Source organism: Theropithecus gelada, chromosome 1, assembly GCF_003255815.1.
Source record: "Theropithecus gelada isolate Dixy chromosome 1, Tgel_1.0, whole genome shotgun sequence".
Lineage (NCBI taxonomy): Eukaryota > Metazoa > Chordata > Mammalia > Primates > Cercopithecidae > Theropithecus > Theropithecus gelada.
The window spans coordinates 18,523,490-18,546,208 of record NC_037668.1 but is presented as its reverse complement, the minus strand read 5'-3'; the positions used below and the strand labels follow the sequence as shown (position 1 = coordinate 18,546,208).

Genomic DNA, 22,719 nt, shown 5'->3' with positions numbered 1-22,719 from the left:
TGGCACAGGAACATAAATTGTGAAGATTTCATGGACATTTATCACTTCCCTAATAATACTCTTATAATTTCTTATGCCTGTCTTATTTTAATATCTTAATCCTGTTATCTTCGTAAGCTGAGGATGTACATCACCTCAGGACCAATATAATTGTGTTAACTGTACAAATTGATTGTAAAACATGTGTGTTTGAACATTATGAAATCAGTGCACCTTGAAAAAGAACAGAATAACAGCAATTTTCAGGGAACAAGGGAAGACAATCATAAGGTCTGACCGCCTGGGAGATCGGGCAGAATACAGCCATATTTTTTTTCTTGCAGAGAGCCTATAAACGGATGTGCAAGTAGGGAAGATATCGCTAAATTCTTTTCCTAGAAAGAAATAATAATAATTAAGACCCTGGGAAAGGAATGCATTCCTGGGGCGAGGTCTATAAATGGCCGCTCTGGGAGTGCCTGTCTTATGAGGTTGAGATAAGGACTGAAATACACCCTGGTCTCCTGCAGTACCCTTAGGCTTATTAGGGTGGGGAAAAAACCCCACCCTGGTAAATTTGAGGTCAGACCGGTTCTCTGCCCTCGAACCCTGTATTCTGTTGTTTAAGATGTTTATCAAGCCAATACGTGCACAGCTGAACATAGACCCTTATGAGTAGTTCTAAATTTGTCTTTGTCCTGTTTCCTCAGAAGCATGTGATCTTTGTTCTCCTTTTTGCCCTTTAAAGCATGTGATCTTTGTGACCTACTCCCCATTTGTACACCCTCCCCACCAACTTTCTAAAGCCTTAATAAAAACCTGCTGGTCTTGTGGCTCTGGTGGGCATCATGGTCCTACCAATATGTGATGTCACCCCCAGAGGCCCAGCTGTAAAATTCCTCTCTTTGTACTCTTTCTCTGTATTTCTCAACTGGCTGACATTTGTGGAAAATAGAAAGAACCTATGTTGAAATATTGGGGGTGGGTTCCCCCAATATGGTTGCCCAGGGTTTCTCTGCTAGTTTCCTAATTTGTCTCATGTATCAGGTATTTTCATATTCTCTTAACAACTGCAGTGTCCTTCCTCCACTCCAGACCCTTCTGTCCTGCTTCGTCTACTTTGAACTTGATCCCACTGTTAATGTCCCTATTAGAATACTGAGGTCAGGACAGGGAAAGTATCTAACTAGGGCAGGAGACCATGCCTGGTATTTTTACAACTAGGAAAATGTTGGTATGTCCTCTCAGTAATTCATATTGTGGTTAGATGTTGCCAGTGCTGGATCCCATAGGCTGGTGGTTGTGCCCAAATGACAGGTGGTGCTATGCATTGAATGTGTCACCCCAAAATTTATCTGTTGAAATTCTAACTTCAAGGTGATAGTATTAGGAGGTGGGGCTTTTGAGGGTGATTAGATTATGGGAGTAGAACCCTCATGAATGGATTGGTGTCCTTATAAAAAAGGCCCAAGAGAGCCTCCTTATCCCACTACCCTGTGAGGACACAGTGAGAAGGCACCTTCTATGAACCAGGAGGAGGTGCCTCCTGCCAACTAGACACTGAATATGATGGCACCTTGATATTGGACTTTCCAGACAAATTTTGTTGTTTATAAGCTTCCCAATATATGGAAGTTTGTTATAGTAGCTTAGACAGACTAAAAGAGATGGGAAGGACTTTGCCTCTGAGGATGTGATGGAGCTCCTGATGATTAATGCAGATTGTGCACCTCTGAAGAAATCTGTCTCCTGTTTCCTGCAGATGTGCTTAAATCTGGAATAATGTTCTATCAGCAGTAACAACAGTGCAATGTCCACTGCCAGCCTCCTCTCCAGGGCTCTAGCCCTATCCTCCCAAGGCCCCTGTGCTCTGCCCTCCAAACTTCCTGTGCCATCTTCTCCATCTCCTGGCCAGTAAAGAGCCACACTGTGCTATTTCCCCATGTCAATAGGAATACCTGTCAAAGCAGAAGTAATACTCTTTGGAATTATCCTTTCCCAAATGTGGGCATGAATAGCTGGAGCCTCTCCCTTTTTGTTATCTTTCCACAAACAGCCTTGAATCCCAAAGATCCATAAGAAGCTTCAAGATTAACTCATTGAACACAAGGGGAATTGAGTTTTCTGATTTATCAGCTGGTGTTCAAGTGGTTCTTTCCTGTACCTCCAAGAAAACATGAAAGGGTTTGGGAAGATGTGAAAAGTTGTCAGGAATCTCCTTGGAGGATAGATGTGTCTGTCCTTTCCTTTCTACCATAGTCTGCTACAAATTAGGATCAATTTTATACCTTTGGCTACTCTCTTTACTGATGTGATCCCTTAACATTCAACCTTCATCACATAGGTTAGGGAAGGGGCCCTGATGGGAAAGATATCCAGATCTCATGAACCATATCATTTTCTGATAGACTAAAATAATTATCATAGTTTGACAAAAGAATCCCCTTTGAGGTTAACACCGACTGAAGGGTACCTTCTTTGTATCATGCACCTCAAATAAATTGATAAAACTGTGCCTCTTGCTCCCTTCAATGGGGGTCATTTTAAACTTCTGCCTATGACAAAGATGCACTTAAAGAAGAGCCATTATGTTATTTTGTTTTTCACTTCTGCTTCCATAATTACCTTTCTCACAATTATAATACAATCCTATCTTTCAGCCATGTAAAATTTTACTCTAGTAAATTTCACATATGTAAAAACCTACTGAATGCTATATCTTGTTGTCCACTGGGATTTTAATGATTGAGAAAGAAATATTCTTCCAATGTGATTTCTAAGTTTTGATTCCCAGGAAAATTGAAGGAATACAAATCAAGTTTTTAGTTATTTAAAATCAATTGTAAATATCTATATCTGTAATAAATGCTGTGGTCCACCACCCAGATCCTCCGCTTCAGGTCTGAGACCCTCATAATTACAACTTCCCAAGAGTTTCTGATGGTTCAAGGTGAGTCCCTTATGGAAATTTCTCTTGGTCAATTGGAACATACTCTTTTGTGGTTAAGCCTCTTTTCAGGAATAGCCACTTCCAAAGGCCTTTTGAGGCACGAATGGAAATACCTTACTGTCAGACTTTGCCAAAGGGTCCTCCCAACCCCAGAGCTCTCTTTTGCAGTTGTAATAATGAGGTTTAACTTCTGTCTTTGCCCAATTTTGTCTCTGTCACCCTCTGGCAGGTTTTACCCTGAAAGCACTCCCCAGTATGCTTCTTGCTTGTGATTTTTCCTTTTCAGAGCATGTTTCCTGGTAAATATGACTTAAGATAATCACTATACAAATTTTGGCATAACTTGAGAAGAGTGCGTAGAATTTAGTGCCATTGCTAAGATACAAATCCTTTCATTTTACTTTACCTATCTATGTATAGGTGATGCCTTCCTCATCAGATCCCCTTTGCCAGAACGATGTACCCACCCCCTAGCTGCTATTGAGTATTGGCTGTCAATGGCAAATAGTAGCCCCCTGGTTGATCAGTTCACTGGAGCTGCCTTGCCTGGGAGGCTGCACTTTTTCACTCTTGTTACAGGCCACCCTTTTGTCTTTACACATGACATCTCTATCATGCAGTTTATTGTTTTTACACATCTGTATCTCTATAGTGCAGCTTATTTTCAACAACTTTCTTTTGTGGGTCAGACAAAAGCTAGGCTTTATCTCAGCCCATACGTTTGCTTGACATATACACTTTCTTGTTCTGTTTCTTTCACTATCCCTTACAGTTGTTTGTTTGTTTGTTTTTAAATACTTCCTTACTAAATTGTATGTCTTGGCAACCTCACTCATCTCTGCCAGGAAACCCAACTTGAGTAGCCACATAAACAAGTTTCCTTAGTTACTTACATATAAAAAGATGAAAACTATCAACAGATAATATTTTTCTATGATTTTATGAAGTAATTGAAAACAAAAAGAGACAGCTCATATAAGTTCATTAAATGTTTCTAATAAAACTTTAAATATAATTATCTATAAAATATAAATATATTTTATTTGGTAACATGAACAATAATTATTATTAATACTAATAAGTATAATGATGTCTGACTTAGAAGAATTTATAAACACATAACCTTATAACCATAGGGAATAATAGACAAATATTTCAATTCAATATACTTACACATTCTTATGAAGAGAGTAGTCAATAAATATATTTAAGTGTATGTTACACTAAAAATGTCATAAAGAAGTAAAATGGAAATTCAAGCTGAAGTAGAAGAAAATAATATAAAAATTTCAGTCAACCTCTTTCATGAACATAGATAAAAAATTTCTTAAAGACAGCTGGAAAGATGACCGAATAGGAACAACTCTGGTCTGCAACTCCTAGCAAGACCAATGCAGAAGGTGGCTGATTTCTGCATTTCCAACTGAGGTACCTGGTTCATCTCACTGGGACTGGTTAGACATTGGGTGCAGCCCACAGAGGGTGAGCAGAAGCAGAGTGGGGTGTTGCCTCACCCAGGAAGTGCAAAGCGGTGGGGAACTACCTCCCCTAGCCAAGGGAAGCCATGAGGGACTGTGCTACCCAGTCCAGATACTACACTTTCCCCATGGCTTTTGCAATCCACAGACCAGGGCATTCCCTTGTGTGCCTACACCATGAGGGTCCTGGGTTTCAAGCACAAAACTAGGTGGCTGTTTGGGCAGACCTCGAGCTAGCTGTAAGAGTTTTTTTTTTGTTTTGTTTTTTTGTTTTTTGTTTTTTTCCATATCCCAGTGGCACCTGGAACCCCAGTGAGACAGAGCTGTTCAACCCCCTGGAAAGGGGACTGAAGCCAGGGAGCCAAGTGGTCTCAATCAGCGGGTCCCACTCCCATGGAACCCAGCAAGCTAAGAACCACTGGCTTGAAATTCTTGCTGCCAGCCTGAAGTCAGCCTGGGACAATTGAGCTTGGTGCAGGGAGGGCTGTCTGCCAGTACTGAGACTTGAGTAGGCGGTTTTCCCCTCATAGTGTTAAGGAAGCCAAACTCACCACAGCATGGCAAAGTGGCTGTGGCCAGACTGCCTCTCTAGATTCCTCCTCACTGACTGGGGCGTCACTGAAAGAAAGGCAGCAGCCCCAGTGAGGGGCTTATTGATAAAACTCCCATCTCCCTGGGACAGAGCACCTGGGGGAAGGAGCGGTTGTGAGTGCAGCTTCAGCAGACTTAAAATTTCCTGCCTGCCAGGTCTGATGAGAGCAGCAGATCTCCCAGCACAGTGTTCAAGCTCTACTAAGAGACAGACTGCCTCCTCAAGTGGGTCCCTGACCCCTGTGCCTCCTGACTGGAAGACACCTCCCAGGAGGGGTCGACAGATACCTCACACAGGAGAGCTCCAGATGGCAACAGGCAAGTGCCCCTCTGGGACAAAGCTTCCAGAGGAAGGAGCAGGCAGAAATCTTTGCTGTTCTGCAGCCTCCACTGGTGATACCCAAGCAAACAGGGTCTGGAGTGGACCTCCACCAAACTCCAGCAGACCTGCAGAAGAGGGGCCTGACTATTAGAAGGAAAACTAACAAACAGAGAGCAATCACATCAACATCAACAAAAAGGACACCAACTCAAAAACCCCATCAAAAGGGCATCAGCATTAAAGATCAAAGGTGGATAAATCCATGAAGATGAGGAAAAACCAGCACAAAAATGCTGAACATTCCAAAAACAAGAATGCCTCTTCTCTTCCAAATGATCACAACTCCTCTCCAACAAGGGGATAAAATTGGACGGAGAATGAGTTTGACGAATTGGCAGAAGTAGGCTTGAGAAGGTTGGTAATAACAAACTCCTCTGAGCTAAAGGAGCATGTTCTAACCCTATGCAAGGAACCTTGATAGAAGGTTACAGGAATTGCTAACTAGAATAACCAGTTTAGAGAAGAAGATAAATGACCTGATGGAGCTGAAAAACACAGCATGAGAACTTCGTGAAGCATACACAAAAGTAACAATAGCCAAATCAATCAAGGGGAAGAAAGGATATCAGAGACTGAAGATCAATTTAATGAAATAAAGCATAAAGACAAGATTAGAGAAAAAAGAATGAAAAGGAAAAAACAAAGCCTCCAAGAAATATGGGACTATGTGAAAAGACCAAACCTACAATTGATTGGTGTACGTGAAAGTGACAGGGAGAAGGGAACCAAGTTGGAAAACACACTTAAGGATGTTATCCAGGAGAACTTCCCCAACCTAGCAAGTCAGGCCAACATTTAAATTCAGGAAATACAGAGAACACCTCTAAGATTCTCCTCAAGAAGAGCAACCTCAAGACACATAATTGTCAGATTCTCCAAGGTTGAAATGAGGAAAAAAAAAAAAAAATGTTAAGGCCAACCAGAGAGAAAGGTCAGGTTACCTACAAAGAGAAGCCCATCAGACTAACAGTGTATCTCTCTGCAGAAACCCTGCAAGCCAGAAGAAAGTGGGGGCCAATATGCAACATTCTTAAATAAAAGAATTTTCAACCCAGAATTTCATATCGAGCCAAACTAAGTTTCATAAGTGAAGGAGAAATAAAATCCTTTACAGACAAGCAAATGCTGAGTGGTTTTGTCACCACCAGGCCTACCTTACGAGAGCTCCTGAAGGAGGCACTAAATATGGAAAGGAAAAAATGGTACCAGCCACTACAAAAACATACCAAAATATAAAGACCAACGACACTATGAAGAAACTGCATTAACTAATGTGCAAAATAACCAGCTAACATCATGATGACAGGATCAAATTCACACATAACAATATTAACCTTAAATGTAAATGGGCTAAATGTCCCAATTACAAGACACAGACTGGCAAATTGGATAAAGAGTCAAGACCCATTGGTGTGTTGTATTTGGAGACTCATCTCATTTGGAAAGACACACATAGGCTCAAAATAAAGGGATGTTGCAAATGGAAAAAAAAGAGCAGGGATTGCAATCCTAGTCTCTGATAAAACAGACTTTAAACCAACAGAGATCAAAAAAGACAAAGAGGGGCATTACATAATGGTAAAGGGATCAATGCAACAAGAAGAGCTAACTATCCTAAATATATCTGCACCCAATACAGGAACACCCAGATTCATAAAGCAAGTTCTTAGAGATGCACGAAGAGACTTAGACTCCCACACAATAGTAGTGGGAGACTTTAATATTAGACACTGTCAATATTAGACAGATGAATGAGACAGAAAATTAACAACGATATTCAGGACTTGAACTCAGCTCTGGACCAAGCAGACCTAATAGACATCTACAGAGCTCTTCACCCAAAATCAACAGAGTGTACATTCTTCTCACCACCACATAGCACTTATTCTAAAATTGACCACATAATTGGAAGTAAAACACTCCTCAGCAAATGCAAAAGAATTGAAATTATAACAAACAGCCTCTCAGACCACAGTGCAATCAAATTAAAAGGTAGGATTGAGAAATGCACTCAAAACCAAACAACTACATGGAAACTGAAAAACCTACTCCTGAATGATTACTGGGTAAATAATGAAATTAAGGCAGAAATAAATAAGTTCTTTGAAACCAATGAGAACAAAGGTACCATGTACCAGAATCTCTGGGACACAGCTGAAGCAGCATGAAGAGGGATATTTATAGCATTAAATGCCCACATCAGAAAGCAGAAAAGGTCTAAAACTGATACCCTAACATGATAGCTAAAATAACTAGAGAAGCAAGCGCAAATTCAAAAGCTAGTAGAAGATAAGAAATAACTAAGATCTGACAGAACTGAAGGAGATAGAGACATGAAAAACCCTTCAAAAAACAATGAATCCAGGAGGTGATTTTTTGAAAAGGTTAACAAAATAGATAGACTGCTAGCCAGAGTAATAAAGAAGAAAACAGAGAAGAATCAAATAGACACAATAAAAAATTATAAAGGGGAATATCACCACTGATCCCACAGAAATACAAACTACTATCAGAGAATACTATAAACACCTCTTTGTAAGTAAACTAGAAAATCTAGAAGAAATGGATGCATTCCTGGACACATACACACTCCCAAGTCTAAACCAGGAAGAAGTTGAACCCCTGAGTAGACCAATAACAATTCTGAAATTGAGGCAATAATTAATAGCCTACCAACCGAAAAAAAAAAAATAAATCCCAGGACCAGAAGGATTCACAGTCAAATTCTACCAGAGGTACAAAGAGGAGCTGGTACCATTCCTTCTGAAATGATTCCAAACAATAGAAAAGGGGGAATCCTCCCTAACTCGTTTTATGAGGCCAGCATCATCCTGATACCAAAACCTGGCAGAGACACAACAAAAGAAAATTTCAGGCCAATATCCCTGATGAACATTGATGTGAAAATCCTCAATAAAATACTGGCAAACGGAATCCAGCAGCACATCAAAAAGCTTATCCACCATGATCAGGTCAGCTTCATCCCTGGGATGCAAGGCTGGTTCAACATATGCAAATCAATAAATGTAATCCATCACATAAACAGAACCAATGATTAAAAACCACATGATTATCTCAATAGATGCAGAAAAGGCCTTCAATAAAATTCAACACTGCTTCATGCTAAAAACATTTAATAAGCTAGGTATTGATGGGATGTATCTCAAAATAATAAGAGCTATTTATGACAAACCCACAGCCAATATCATACTGAATGTGCAAAAACTGGAAGCATTACCTTTGAAAACCTGCACAAGACAGTTATGCCCTCTCTTACCACACCTATTCAAGATAGTATTGGAAGTTCTGGCCAGGGCAATCATGCAAGAGAAAGAAATCAAGTGTATTCATACAAAAAGAGGGGAAGTCAAATTGTCTCTGTTTGCAGATGACATGACTGTATATTGAGAAAACCCCATCATCTCAGCCCAAAAACTCCTTAAGCTGATAGGCAACTTCAGCAAAGTCTCAGGATACAAAATCAATGTGTAAAAATCACAAGCATTCCTATACACCAATAACAGACAAACAGACATCCAAATCGTTAGTGAACTTCCATTCAAAATTGCTACAAAGAAAATAAAATACCTAGGAATACAACTTACAAGGGACGTGAAGGACCTCTTCAAGGAGAACTAGAAACCACTGCTCGACAAAATAAAAGAGGATAACCACAAACCACTGCTCAAGGAAATTAGAGAGGACACAAACACTGGAAAAAATTCCATGCTCATGGATAGGAACAATCAATATAGTGAAAATGGCCATACTGCCTAAAGTAATTTAGAGATTCAATGCTATTCCCATCAAGCTACCATTGACTTTCTTCACTGAATTAGAAAAAAGTACTTTAAATTTCATATGGAACCAAAAAAGAGCCCACATAGCCAAGACAATCCTAAGCAAAAAGAATAAAGCTGGAGGCATCATGCTACCTGACTTCAAACTATACTACAAGGTTACAGCAACCAAAACAGCATGGTACTGGTACCAAAACAGATATATAGACCAATGGAACAGAACAGAGGCCTCAGAAATAATGCCACACATCTTCAACCATCTGATCTTCGACAAACATGACAAAAACCAGCAATAGGGAAGGAATTCCCTATTTAATAAAAGGTGCTGGAAAACTTTCTAACTATATGCAGAAAACTGAAACTGGACCCCTTCCTTATACACTTTATACAAAAATTAACTCAAGATGGATTAAAGACTTAAATGTTAGACCTAAAACCACAAAAACCCTAGAAGAAAACCTAGGCAACACCATTCAGGAGATAGGAATGTGCAAAGACTTCATGACTAAAACACCAAAAGCAATTGCAACGAAAGCCAAAATTGGCAAATTGGATCTAATTAAACTAAAGAGTTTCTGCATAGCAAAAGAAAATATTATCTGAGTGAACAGGCAACCTATAGAATGGGAGAAAATTTCTTCAATCTATCCATCTGACAAAGGTCTAATATCCAGAATCTACAAGGAACTTAAACAAATTTACAAGAAAAAAACAAACAACCCCAACAAAAAGTGGACAAAGGATATGAACAGACACTTCTAAAACAAGACATATATGCATCCAACAAACATATGAAAAAAAGCCCATCATCCCTGGCCGTTAGAGAAATGGAGATCAAAGCCATAATGAGATACCATCTCACTCCAGTTAGAATGGTGATCATTAAAAAGTCAGGGGCCAGGTGCAGTGGCTTACACCTGTAATCCCAGCACTTTGGGAGGCTGAGGTGGGTGGATCACCGGAGGTTGGGAGTTCAAGACCTGCCTGACCAGCATGGAGAAACCCTGTCTCTACTGAAAATACAAAATTAGCTGGGCATGGTGGCACATGCCTGTAATTTCAGCTACTTGGGATTACATGCATGCACCACCACACATTAATTAAAGAATCACTTGAACCCAGGAGGCAGAGGTTACGATGAGCCAAGATCACATCATTGCATTCCAGCCCAGGCAACAAGAGTGAAACTCTGTCTCAAAAAAAAAAAAAAAAAAAAAAAAAAAAAAAAAAAAAAAAAAAAAAAATTCAGGAAACAACAGATGCTGGAGAGGATGTGGAGATACAGGAACACTTTTACACTGTTGATGGGAGTGCAAATTAGCTCAACCATTGTGGAAGACAATGCAACAATTCCTCAAAGATCTCTAACCAGAAATATCATTTGACCCAGCAATCCCATTACTGGGTATATACCCAAAGGATTATAAATCATTCTACTACAAAGACATGTGCACATGTATGTTTATTGCAGCACTATTCATAATAGCAAAGACTTGGAACCAACCCAAATGCCCATCAATGATAGACTGGATAAAGAAAATGTGGCACATATACACCATTGAATACTATGCAACCATAAAAAGAATGAGTTCATGTCCTTTGCAGGGACATGGATGAAGCTGGAAATCATAATTCTCAGAAAACTAACACAGGAACCGAAAACCAAATACATCATGTTCTCACTCATAAGTGGAAGTTGAACAACGACAACACATGGACAGAGGGAGGGGAGCATCACACACCAGGGCCTGTCAGGGGTGGTGAAGTACAAGGGGAGGGAGAGCATTAGGACAAATACCCAATGCATGTGGGGCTTAAAATCTAGATGATGGGTTGGTGGATGCAGCAAACCACCATGGCAAATGTATACCTATGGAACAAACCTGCATGTTCTGCAGATGTATCTCAGAACTTTAAGTATAAAAATAAAAAAAATGACAAAAACCATGATAACTTTTGCATCAACCTAATAAAAAAATTCTTAAAATGCAAGTAAATCAATTAAGCGAGATACAACAAAGAATAATATATAACAACAAAGTTGATTACATTTCAGGAATGCAAGTTTAGTTTAATATTTGGAAAGACATCTTTGAAATTTACTACATTAATAGAAAATGGTAATTATATAAAAATCCCAGTAGATTCAGGAAATGTTCTTGATAAAATTCAACAACAACTCATGATAATTCTGATTATACTAGAAATAGAAGAGAATTTCCTTAAAGGAGTAACTGTAAAAATATGTAACAAACTTTCTTATTAATGGTAAAATCTTGAATGCTTACCCCAGAGATTGGAATGAGACAAGGATATTCATTATCTTCATTTCTATTTAGAATTCTATAGGAGATTCTAGATGGAATCATAAGCCATGAGAAAAAAAAAGCCTGAAGATTGAAAGAGAAGAATACAATTGTCTTTATTTAAATAATATATAATTATGTTAAGACAAAAATAAAAAAAAAACTGTAAACTTTGAAACCTAAGAAGTCAATTTATCATTGGAAATAAAATCAATGCATAAAAGTTAACTGCATTTCTTTGTATCAACATTAAAATGACAATTAAAAAAGTTATAAAGTTTATGATGTCATAAACTATCCAAATACATGAATATATTTAGTAAAGATGTGCAAAATCTTTAAAGTCTGTAGAACATTGAGAGAAATTAAAAAAGATTTAAATGAAATAAAAATATCACATGTTCTTAGTTTGAAGACTCAATAGTAAAATATGTTACGCCCAAATTACCCTATAGATTCAATGTGTATGAATTATAGTGCTGTCATTTTTGGTAGAATTTGTCCAGCTTATTTAAAAATCCAATGTTAAAATTAACTTGTATTTATTGTATATTTATTCTGACATAATTTTGTTGGTAGTACTTGACAAGCTTATTTTAAAATGTATTTGGAGAGACAAATAGCTAACAATAGCCAAGAGGTTCTTAGACAATAACAAAGTTACAGAATTTCAACTACTGGATGTAAATGCTATAGTAATTAAAACAGCATGTTGCTGGTGTAAAGATAGACCAATGGAATAGAATAGAGACTCCAGGAACAGACTCACACATATATAATTGCTTGATATATGAGAAGGATGACTACATGGCAGTAGAGCCTTTTTGATAAATGGTGCCTGGGTCAACTGGCTATTCCTATATTCCTATGGGATAAAAAAATATAACTTCCGCCTACCTTACACCATAAACAAAAATTAGTTCCAGGTGGATTACAGATCTAAATTTGAACAGTAAAACAACAGAACTTTAAAAAATAACCGACAGACCAATAATGAGTAACCAATAATGAGTAACACGATTGAATCAGTAATAAAAGTCTCTCAGCAAAGAAAAGACAAAGACATGATGGCTTCACTGCTGAATTCTACCAAACTTAGAAAGAACTAATACCAATTCTCCTCAAATTATTCCAAAAACTAGAAGAGGAGGGAATTCTACCTAACTCATTGTATGAAGCCAGCATTATTTGGATATCAAAATCAGACAAGGACACAACAACAAAAAAGAAAACTATAGGTCAATATTCCTGATGTACATAGATGCAAAAATCTTCAACAAAATACTAGGAAACCAATTCCAACAGCACTTCACAAATATAACACACCATAATCAAGTGAGATTTATCCCAGGGATGACAGGATAGTTCAACATATGGAAGTCAATAAATGTGATATACCACATAAACAGAATGAAGGAAAAATAACGTGATCCTCTCAATAGATGCAGAAAAGGCAGTTGACAAAATTCAACATCCTTTTATGATAAAACTCTCAACAAATTACATATAGAAGAAACGTACCTCAACAAAATAAAGGCCATACACAAGCCCATTGATAACATAACATTGAATGGGGAAAAGTTTAAAGTCTTCCGCTAAGAACCGGAATTAGGCAAGGAAGGCCACTTTCACGATGCATATTTAACATAGGACTAGAAGTTCCAGCCAGAGTAATAAGGCCAGAGAAAGAAATAAAAAGCATCTAAACTGGTAAAGAGTAAGTCAAATTGTCCCTCTTCACAGATGACCTGATCTTCTATCTAGCAAAACCCAAAGACTCCATCAAAATCCTCTTAGATCTATAAAACAAGTTCAGTAAAGTGGCAGGACAAAAAATCAACATACAAAAATCAGTAGCAGTTCTACACACCAATTACAAACTATCTGGAAAAGAAATCAAGAAAGCAATCTCATTTACAATAGCTACAAAAATAGCTAGAAATAAATTTAACCAAAGAGGGAAAAGACCTTTACCAGGAAAACTATGAAACACTGATGAAAGAAATTGAAAAAGATACAAACAAGTGGAAAGAGATTCAATGCTTTTGCATTGGAAAAATTAATAGTGCTAAAATAACCATACTACCCAAAGCAATCTACACATTCAATGTGATCTCTATCAAAATATCCCTGTCATCTTTTTACAGAAATAGAAAAAACCTTCAATTTGTATGGAACCAAAAATGAGCCTGAATAAACAAAGGAATGCTGAGCAAAAAAGACAAAACTGGAGGCATCACTGTAGGCTGTTTGTTTTGCTATAAAGGAATACCTGAGACTGGGTAATTTCTAAGGAAAAGAGGTTTATTTTGGCTCACAGTTCTGCAGGCTGTACACAAAACACAGTGCTGGCATCTGCTTCTGGTGAGGGCCTCAGGAAGCTTACAATCAATCATGGCATAAGGTGATAGGGACCTAGTTTGTCACATAGTGAGAGAGGTAGCAAGAGAGAAAGAGGGGATGAGGTGTCACACTTTTTTACAACCAGATTTTACGTGAACTCACAGAATGAGAACTCACTTTTTACCATGGAGAGGGCACCAAGCCATTCATGAGGGATCTGTCTCTGTGATCCAAACACCTCCCATCAGGCCCACCTCCAACACTGGAGGTCACATTTCAACATGAGATGTGAAGGGGACAAAACATCCAAACCATATCAATCACACTACCTGACTTCAAAACATATTACAAAGCTATAGTAACCAAAATGGCATGATATAGGATTAAAACAGACACATAAACCAATGGAACAAAATAAAGAACTCCCAAATAAACTCATGCATTTAGGGCTAATTGACTTTTGATGAAGGTAACAAGAACATACACCGAGAAAAGGACACCCTCTTCAATAGTTAATCCAGGGAAAACAGGATATCCATATGTAGAAGAATGAAACTAGACCCCTATCTCTCATAGTATACAAAAGTCAACTCGAAATGGATTAAAGACATTAAATGCAAGACCATAAACTATATAACTGCTAGAAGAAAATAGAGGAAATACTCCAGAACATTGGTCTAGGTGAGGATTTTATGGTTAAGGACTCAAAAGCACAGGCAAATAGGCAAATAGTATTACATTAAACTAAAAAGCTTCTGCACAGCAAAGGAAGTTATCAACAAAGTTAAGAGATAACCTGTTGAATGGGAGAAAATATTTGCAAAACATTTATCCAACAAGTGACTAATATCCAGGGTATACAGGAACTCAAACAACAGCAAAAAAACACAAACAATCCTGTTAAAAAGTGGACAAAGGATCTAAACAGACATTTCTAAAAAGAAGACATATAAATGGCCAACAAGTATATGAAAAATTGCTCAACATCACTAATTCTCAGGGAAATGCAAACTAAAACCACAGTGATATATCATCTCACTCCAGTCAGAATGGCTATTTTAAAAAAGAGGAAAAATAACAGATGCTTGAGAGGATGAGGAGAGTTCTCATATACCATTGGTGGGTATGCAAATTAATACAGCCATTATGGGTAACTATGGAGATTTCTCAAATAACTAAAAATAGAACTACCATGTGATCCAGCAATCCCACTACTAAGTATTTATTCAAAGGAAAGAAAACAAGTATTTCAAAAGGATTTATGCATCTTAATGTTTACTGCTGCACTATCACAATAGCAAAGATATGGAATTAACCTAAGAGTCCATCAACAGATGAATGCACAAAGAAAATATTATATATATATATATATATGGAATACTACTCAGCCACAAAAATAAGGAAATCATATTATTTGCAGCAACATGGATGAAACTGGATGCAGGTCATTATGTTAAATAGAATATGCCAGACACAGAAGGACAATGATCACATCTTCCGTCATATGTGGGAGCTAAAAACGGTGATTTCATGAAGGTAGAGAATAGAATGATAGTTACCAGAGGGTGGGAAAGGGGTGTATGTGCATAGGGTTGTGGGGAAAAAGAGAGGTTGGTTAATGGGTACAAACATATAGTTAAATAGAATAAATAAGTTCTAATGATTAATAGTAGAGTGAGGTGACTATAGTTAATGAGAATGTGTTGTATCTTTCAAAATATCTGGAAGTGAGGAACTGAAATGTCCTCAACACAGATAAATGATAAATGCTCATGGTGATGGATATTCTAAATACTGTGACTTGATCATTATACGTTCTATGCGTGTAACAAAATGTCACATGTACCCCATAAATATGTATATTATGTACCTATAGAAAATAAAAATATATTACACATCCAAAAACAAAATTCTAAACTCTGGGAGAATGTCTTCAGATCTTGTCAATAGGAAAGATTCCTTAGTCAGGTAATAAAAAGCATACCAATAAGGTGGAAAAATGACAAATTGGATGTCATTAAAATTAAAAATTTCTGATTATCAAAAACACCACCAAGACTGCAAAATGTCAAGCCACAGGGATGGAGAAGCTTTATGTAATACCTATATTTAACAAAGGGCTTGTTCCCAGAACACATATACATATGTATTCCTACTTACAGATCAACAACAACAACAACAACAACAACAACAAAAACAAGAAATGAGCAAATAGAAAAATGTCTGAACAACTCAAGCAGGCAATTCATGAAAGGGCATTTCCATATTTCTGATAAACATATGATAAAGAATTTAATCTCATCATTCATAAGAGAAATGCAAATTCAAATCACAACGTGTTATCTCCACATAGCCACCAAAATGGCTAACAAGAAAAAAGATAGACAATACCAAGTTTGGTCAGAGTGTGGAGCAATTGAAACTTTCATACACTGCTGATAGGAATAATAGATGGTAGAAAGAATTTGGAAAAGTTAACAGTATTCCCTAGAGCTAAGCATATCCCTATCCTCTGACCCAGTCATTATATTCCTAAGTATGTACCTAACAGAAGTGTGTACATATAGTCACAAAAGGACAAGTATGTGAATATTCAAATTAGTGCTATTTTTAAAAATTCAAAATTGAAAACTACTAAAATGCCTTTTAGCAATCAAATGGATGCATAAATGGTGGTATATTCTCATAGAGAAATACTATACAGCAATGAGAATGAACAATCTATATATGCCAGAGATATCACAAACAAAATTTTGAGGAAAAAAAATCCAGGTACCAAAGAGTTCATACTGTATAATTCCCTTTATGTACAGTTCACAACATGAAGAACAAATATATGGTGTTGGATGCCAGGAAAAAGGTAGTGTTTGGGGGCTAGTAGTGACTGGGACTGCTTCTGAGGACCTGCTTCCCAGGTGGACTGCTTCTGAGATGCTGCTAACATGTTATTTCTTCATCTGTGCGTTGGTTGCATGTTTGTTTAGCTTATGAAGCTTTATTGAGATGTATACCTGTAGTTGGTGAGCTTTTATGAATTTATACTTCAATTTTAGTCAGTTAAAAGGTTACTTTAAAGGGAAGGAAGTCACCAGAATGCCAATATTCCTGCAACGTAGTGAACAAGGAAAGAAAGATATGATGAAGTCAGCATAAGAGTCAGTGCCACAGCATGAAGTGCTTTGTAGGACAGTAAGGACTTCAGATTTTTCTCTAGCTACAATGGCAAGATATTCGATCATTTCAATCAGGGAGGACACAATCTTCTCTAAATTTTATATGATTGCTGTGGTTGTTCTGATATGGGACTGCTGTGGCACAAGATAGGAATAAGGAGACAAGATAGAAATCAGGACACAAGATAGGAAACTTCTGCAGTTGTTCAGGTGAGGATGATGGTGGCTCTAATTAGGGTAAGAACATTGAAGATAATGAGAAGATGAGAAGTGACAATAAACTTAAGGCAGAACTTGGGATCTAGGAAGTAGTATGTGGGAGGTGAGGAAAGAGGAATAAGAGATGAATCCTAGGTCTTAAAAATTATTATTATGACTACTATCATTACTTTAAAAATTATTATCCTTATTTAGTTTGTGGCTTGAGTACCTTCACACACATGATGATGTTATATATTTAAAAATGAATAGAAACCATTTCACAAATGATAGGTGTGACATTTTTAAATTTAAAATGAGTGGATATTATAAACAACTTCATATTGAATTCTACAACTTAGATGAAAAGCACAAATTCCTTGAAAATAAAAAACTAACACAGAAAGAAATGAAAATTTGACAGCCCTGTGACGTCTTTTGATGTGTCAGCTTGGCTGCGTGACAGTCCCTAGTTACTCAATCAAATACTAATCTAGGTGTTGCTGTGAAGGTAGAGTAATTAAAGTCCATTATGAATTGACTTTAAGTAAGGGAGAAAATCCCAGTTTATATAGGCTGGTCTGATTCAATCAGTTGAAAGGCTTTAAAAGCCGAGCTGAAGCTTCCCTGAAGAAATTCTATGTGTGGATTACAGCTTTAGCCTATGACAGAGTTCCAGCAAACCCTCCTGATGTCCTGACCTCTGGATTTTAGACTTGCCTAGCTGCCTTTGCAATCATGTAAATTGAGTCCTTGTGGTAAACCTCTGAAGTACAGTTCTAACTGGTTCTGTTCCTCTCATTGTACCCTGACTGAGACAATCTCTAATTATTACAGAATTAAAACCCATAGTTTAAAACCTTCCCATTTAGAGCGCCCCAGGTCCGAAAGGATTAACTGGTGAATTATATCACACACTTAAGAAATAAAAATTTCAATCATACATAATTTCTTTCATAAAACAGAGAAAGAGGGAATATTCACCAAGTCTTTTACAGGTTAATGTAGCCCTGATATTCAAATTTGACAAGGATGTTAAATGAAAAGAAAGTTACAGATCGGTATTCCTCAGGAGCATAGAAGCAAAAATCCTTAAGAAAATATCAGTAAATTGAGTCTAGCAATGTATTAAGAGGATTTGTCATAGAATGCAAGGTTTATTTAATATTATCAGTGTAATTCACCAAATTAACTGAATAAAGGAAAAAATTGTATTGTCTCAATAGATGTAGAGAAAGCATTTGACAAAATTCAACACGCATTGAGGATAAAACTCTCTGCAAACTAGGAATAGAAAGGAATTTTCTCTATGTGATGAAGGTCATCTATGAAAAACCTATGGCTAACATTATATTAATTGTGAAATATTTTTCCCCTAGTATCAGAAACAAGGCAAGTATATCTCAATTTACTACTTCTATTCTAACATTTCCTGGAAGTTCCAGCCAGTGCAATAAGGTAAGAAAACTAAGTACAAGAATGGATTGGAAAGAAGCAGCACAAATGTCTTTACTCTCAAATGGCATAAATGCCCATATAGAAATTCCTAAGAAACTTATAGAAATATATATTGGAACTAATATGGAACTTTATCAAGGCCACAGAATACAAGGTCAATATATAGAAATCAATTATATTTCTATATACCATCACCACACAATTGGAAATAAAATTTAGAAATAACTTTATGACAGCATAAGAAGATAAAATGTTAGCAACATATTTAACAAAAATTTGTAAGATTGCTACACTGAAAATTAGAAAACAATCTTGAGAAAAACTGGACAGGACCCAAATAAATGAAGAGATATATGTTCATGTATTGGATAACACACTATTTTAAATGTATCAGTCCTCTTAAATGATCTATTTATTCCTTGCAATCCTAAAATAAAATCCCAGTTGGCTTTTTTTTTTTGAGAAACTAATGGACCAAATTTAAAATTTATATGGAAATTCAAAAAATCTAAAAAAGTTTAAACAATAGTGGAAAATAACAAAATTGTAGGTCTCATACCATCTGGTTTCAATACGTACAATCAAGGTTCATCAGTCAAGAATGTGTGGTTCTGGTGTATGAATACACATATAGATAAATGAAAAACATAAAGAACTCAGAAATAGACCCACATTTATGTCCGAATGAAAATGTGTAAATGACCAAAACGCATGTGAAATCCTTAATCATGTTATCAGTCAGCGAAATGAAGTTAAAAAGCCTCATGAGATATTATTTCAGACCCACGAAAATGGCTAATATTAAAATTAATGACAAAGCAAGTGTGGCAAGGAGATGGAGCTCCTGGAACTCTCATACAGTGCTAGTATGAATGCAAGGTGGCACAATCAATGTAGAAAACAATTTGATGGTTTCTTATAAAGTTAAACATACAACTATGCTATGACCAAGAAGCTCCACCCCTAAATATTCATTTAAGAGAAATAACATGTTCACAAAAGACTTGTACATAAATATTCATAACAACTTTGTTCAAATAGCCCCAAATGGTAATAACCTAAATGTCCATCTGCAGGTAAATCAATAAATTATGGAAAATTCATACAATGAAATACTGCCTAACATTAAGAAAACTAAAGAAACTATTAAAAAAGCAGGAATTTAATGTGTATCAAGACGCTATGTTTAGAAAATAAGCCAAACACAGCAGAGTACGTTCTGTATGATTCTATTTATATAAATCATATTAAAATGTGCTTAACAACATTATTAGTCAGGGAAATGCAGAATAAGGAAAACTAACCTATGGCAAGGAATCTGAAGTGCCTTTGGGAGGGGATTAACTAACTGCAAGGGGGCATTGGAAATATTCTAGATCTCCCTTGCACTCAGAGGTTCCAGGGGCTGTTATGATGGGATTATGGTTTCTATTCACTTCTCTCATTGTTCTCAGTTCTTTGTTGAGATAAAATTACACTACCAGAAATCCACATACTTGAATTATCTTACTCACATTAGCCTTAAGGAGATAATGCATTATTGCTGTGCTTTTTCACTTTTACTGACATGGACTGCAAGAATTGGCTATATGAAATCTAAGTCTGCTTTCACCTCGCCCCTTGGTGAATGCCTTCTCTGTGAGTCCCAGGAGTGCTAGAAAAAGTAGCCTTTGTCACACCCATACAGACATGGTGTGTTTTCTCCTCCAAGACTGTTCTTCCAGGTAAGGGAAAACTGTTGTTAGTACCTGTACAGTTGCCAAAGTGGAATTTTCTTTGAAAGTCAGAAGTTAGTTTTCAGGAATTGAAGTGAATCAAAATTGTTGGGGAAAGACTTTTTATGTGTTCCAGACCAGTTTTATCTGGGATAAAATTTTCCAAGTCAGTTTTCTTCATGCCACTGGGATCTTCTGAGGACAAGAGCACCTTGGACAGGTGGGGGTAGGAGGTAACTAAAACTGACAAGCAGACATGGACAATGGATAAATACATGTGTGAGTAACAAACACGAGTGCATAAAGGAAGTTCCAGCAAGAAGGAAATCCAAAGTCCATGTGTTCCAGCTGCTGAACTGAGGTCTAGAAATGTAAAATAACTTGTCTAGGGTTACATAGCCAATACTAGGACCAGTTAGCGGGTTGACAGTGCCCTATTCCTTCCTTGGTACTATCAGATCTCACCTCCCCTTGCTTGCATGGCCAAGGCTTCATTTCTAGGAGGAAAGAGAAATGAATCGGATTGTAAAAACCATTCAACAATTTTTTTGTTTTTTTTTTGAGATGGAGTCTTGCTCTGTCGCCCAGGCTGGAGTGCAGTGGCGCGATCTCAGCTCACTGCAGCCTCTGCCTCCCGGGTTCCAGCAATTCTCCAGCCTCAGCCTCCTGGGTAGCTGGGATTACAGGCATGCAACACCACATCCAGCTAATTTTTGTATTTTTAGTAGAGACGGAGTTTCACCACCCTCAGGTGATCCACCCGCCTTGGCCTCCCAAAGTGTTGGGATTACAGGCGTGAGCCACCATACCTGGCCAAGAAATATTTATTGAGGCCTCATATGTCTTAGGAACTGTGAGGTGCTGGGCCTATAGCAGTGGTGAATAACACATGGAATTTAAATTCAGCAAGGATAGCAGACATTAAACAAAACAAATGGTTACCTTGATTATTACTTAAGTATAATGGTTACATGTGTCATGAAGGAGTTGTTCAGATTTATAAAAAGCATAAAACAGAGGGAACTAACCTCATCTGAAAGAATCTATGAGAGTTAGCCTGAACCTTGTATGGAACATGAAAGTCCATCAGGGAGAGTTCCTGGCTGAGACAGCAGCATGTGTGAAGGCTGGGAGGGAAGAAGGAACCTGGCACATATCGGGAGTAGAGAGACCAGGGCCTGTTAAGCCAAGCCCAGGGAGAGGAGCGTTGCGTGGACTGGACTTATGGGAACAGCCAAACAATTAGAACCTTACTGGTCAATGTTAAAGAGTTCAACTATTTTTTCTAAGTGTAACAGGAAGCCATTGAAGGAAGGACAGCGGGCAGGATAACACAATTGTCTTTGTATTTTTTAAAGATCATTTTGGCAGTGTGGTGTTTAGCTTATAGAGGATTGGGAGTTGAAGACCAGTTAAGAGGTTCTTACGGTTAGTCTGAGTGAGAGATGATGGTACCTGGATGAAGGTAGCAACAGTGAAATGGAGAAAAGTAAATGGAAGATATAGAGGAGATATCAGGTGGAATTGTTAAGCTCACAATATCAGCTCTGATCATTCTAACAATTCCCCAGGTCTGGGACCCATAATAACATCTTAACAGTCAACATTATAGCACAATTAAGAAATATAGCTACGTCTACCTTACTCTAGGGTACAGCCTGCTGCCTGAGGTGTTAAGTATTTCTTTTCTTTTCTTTTCTTTTTTTTTTTTTTTAAGCCCAGCATCCATCCAGGTCATTTTCAGCTAGCACAACTGTATGCCCTGACAGATGCTTCAAATATGTGGCTGACACTGCAGGTGTTGTCTCAACTTGCCTGGATCTAAAACCAGTGACAATTTGAGCTTGTAGCAAATATGTGTAATCTTTTCCCTTGCTTTCCAGTACTCTTCGCACATTGTCACTATGTAAGGACTATTTTACAGACTTGTATTCCTTCTCCCCAAGGTAGAACCCAGAAAGTAAATCTCACAGTCTGTTTTGCAGTCAGGGTGCGCCCTGTGATGGAGGCTCTACCAGTCAGAGCTACGCTCTGGAAAGGAACAATTGGAAGAGGGTCTCCTTGCAGAAGACATTTTGCTGGCAGGGGTGGTGGCTCCCTTTTGCTGCTAGCTGAAGATGCAAGGACGTGTTCCTGGCATGATGCAGCAATGGTGGAGCAGTCGCCGTGGCAGTAGAGCTTCCTCACCAGGCTAGTTTTGTGGTGTGGTTTTTGGACATTTCTCCTATATGCTTAGCCTCAAGCCTCCTTCTGAGGCTTTTCCAAGAGTTCTATAATCTACCCAATAATATTTTAGTAAACCCCTTTTCTGTTAAACAGCCAGAGTGAGCTTTTGTTGTTTGTAAT

General features: G+C 37.6%; 1 long non-coding RNA gene across 1 annotated transcript in view; it reads right to left on the bottom strand.

Annotated features, from left to right (window-relative positions):
• Positions 1 to 22,472, bottom strand: part of LOC112614630 — a 28,472-nt gene extending 6,000 nt beyond the window's left edge. Inside the window, exons 1-2 of the long non-coding RNA XR_003117106.1 lie at positions 22,345 to 22,472; positions 20,344 to 20,870 (exon numbers count right to left, since the gene is read on the bottom strand). This is a non-coding gene — a long non-coding RNA (uncharacterized LOC112614630). The remainder of the gene's footprint in view (positions 1 to 20,343; positions 20,871 to 22,344) is intronic.
• Between the last annotated feature and the right edge of the window lie 247 nt (positions 22,473 to 22,719).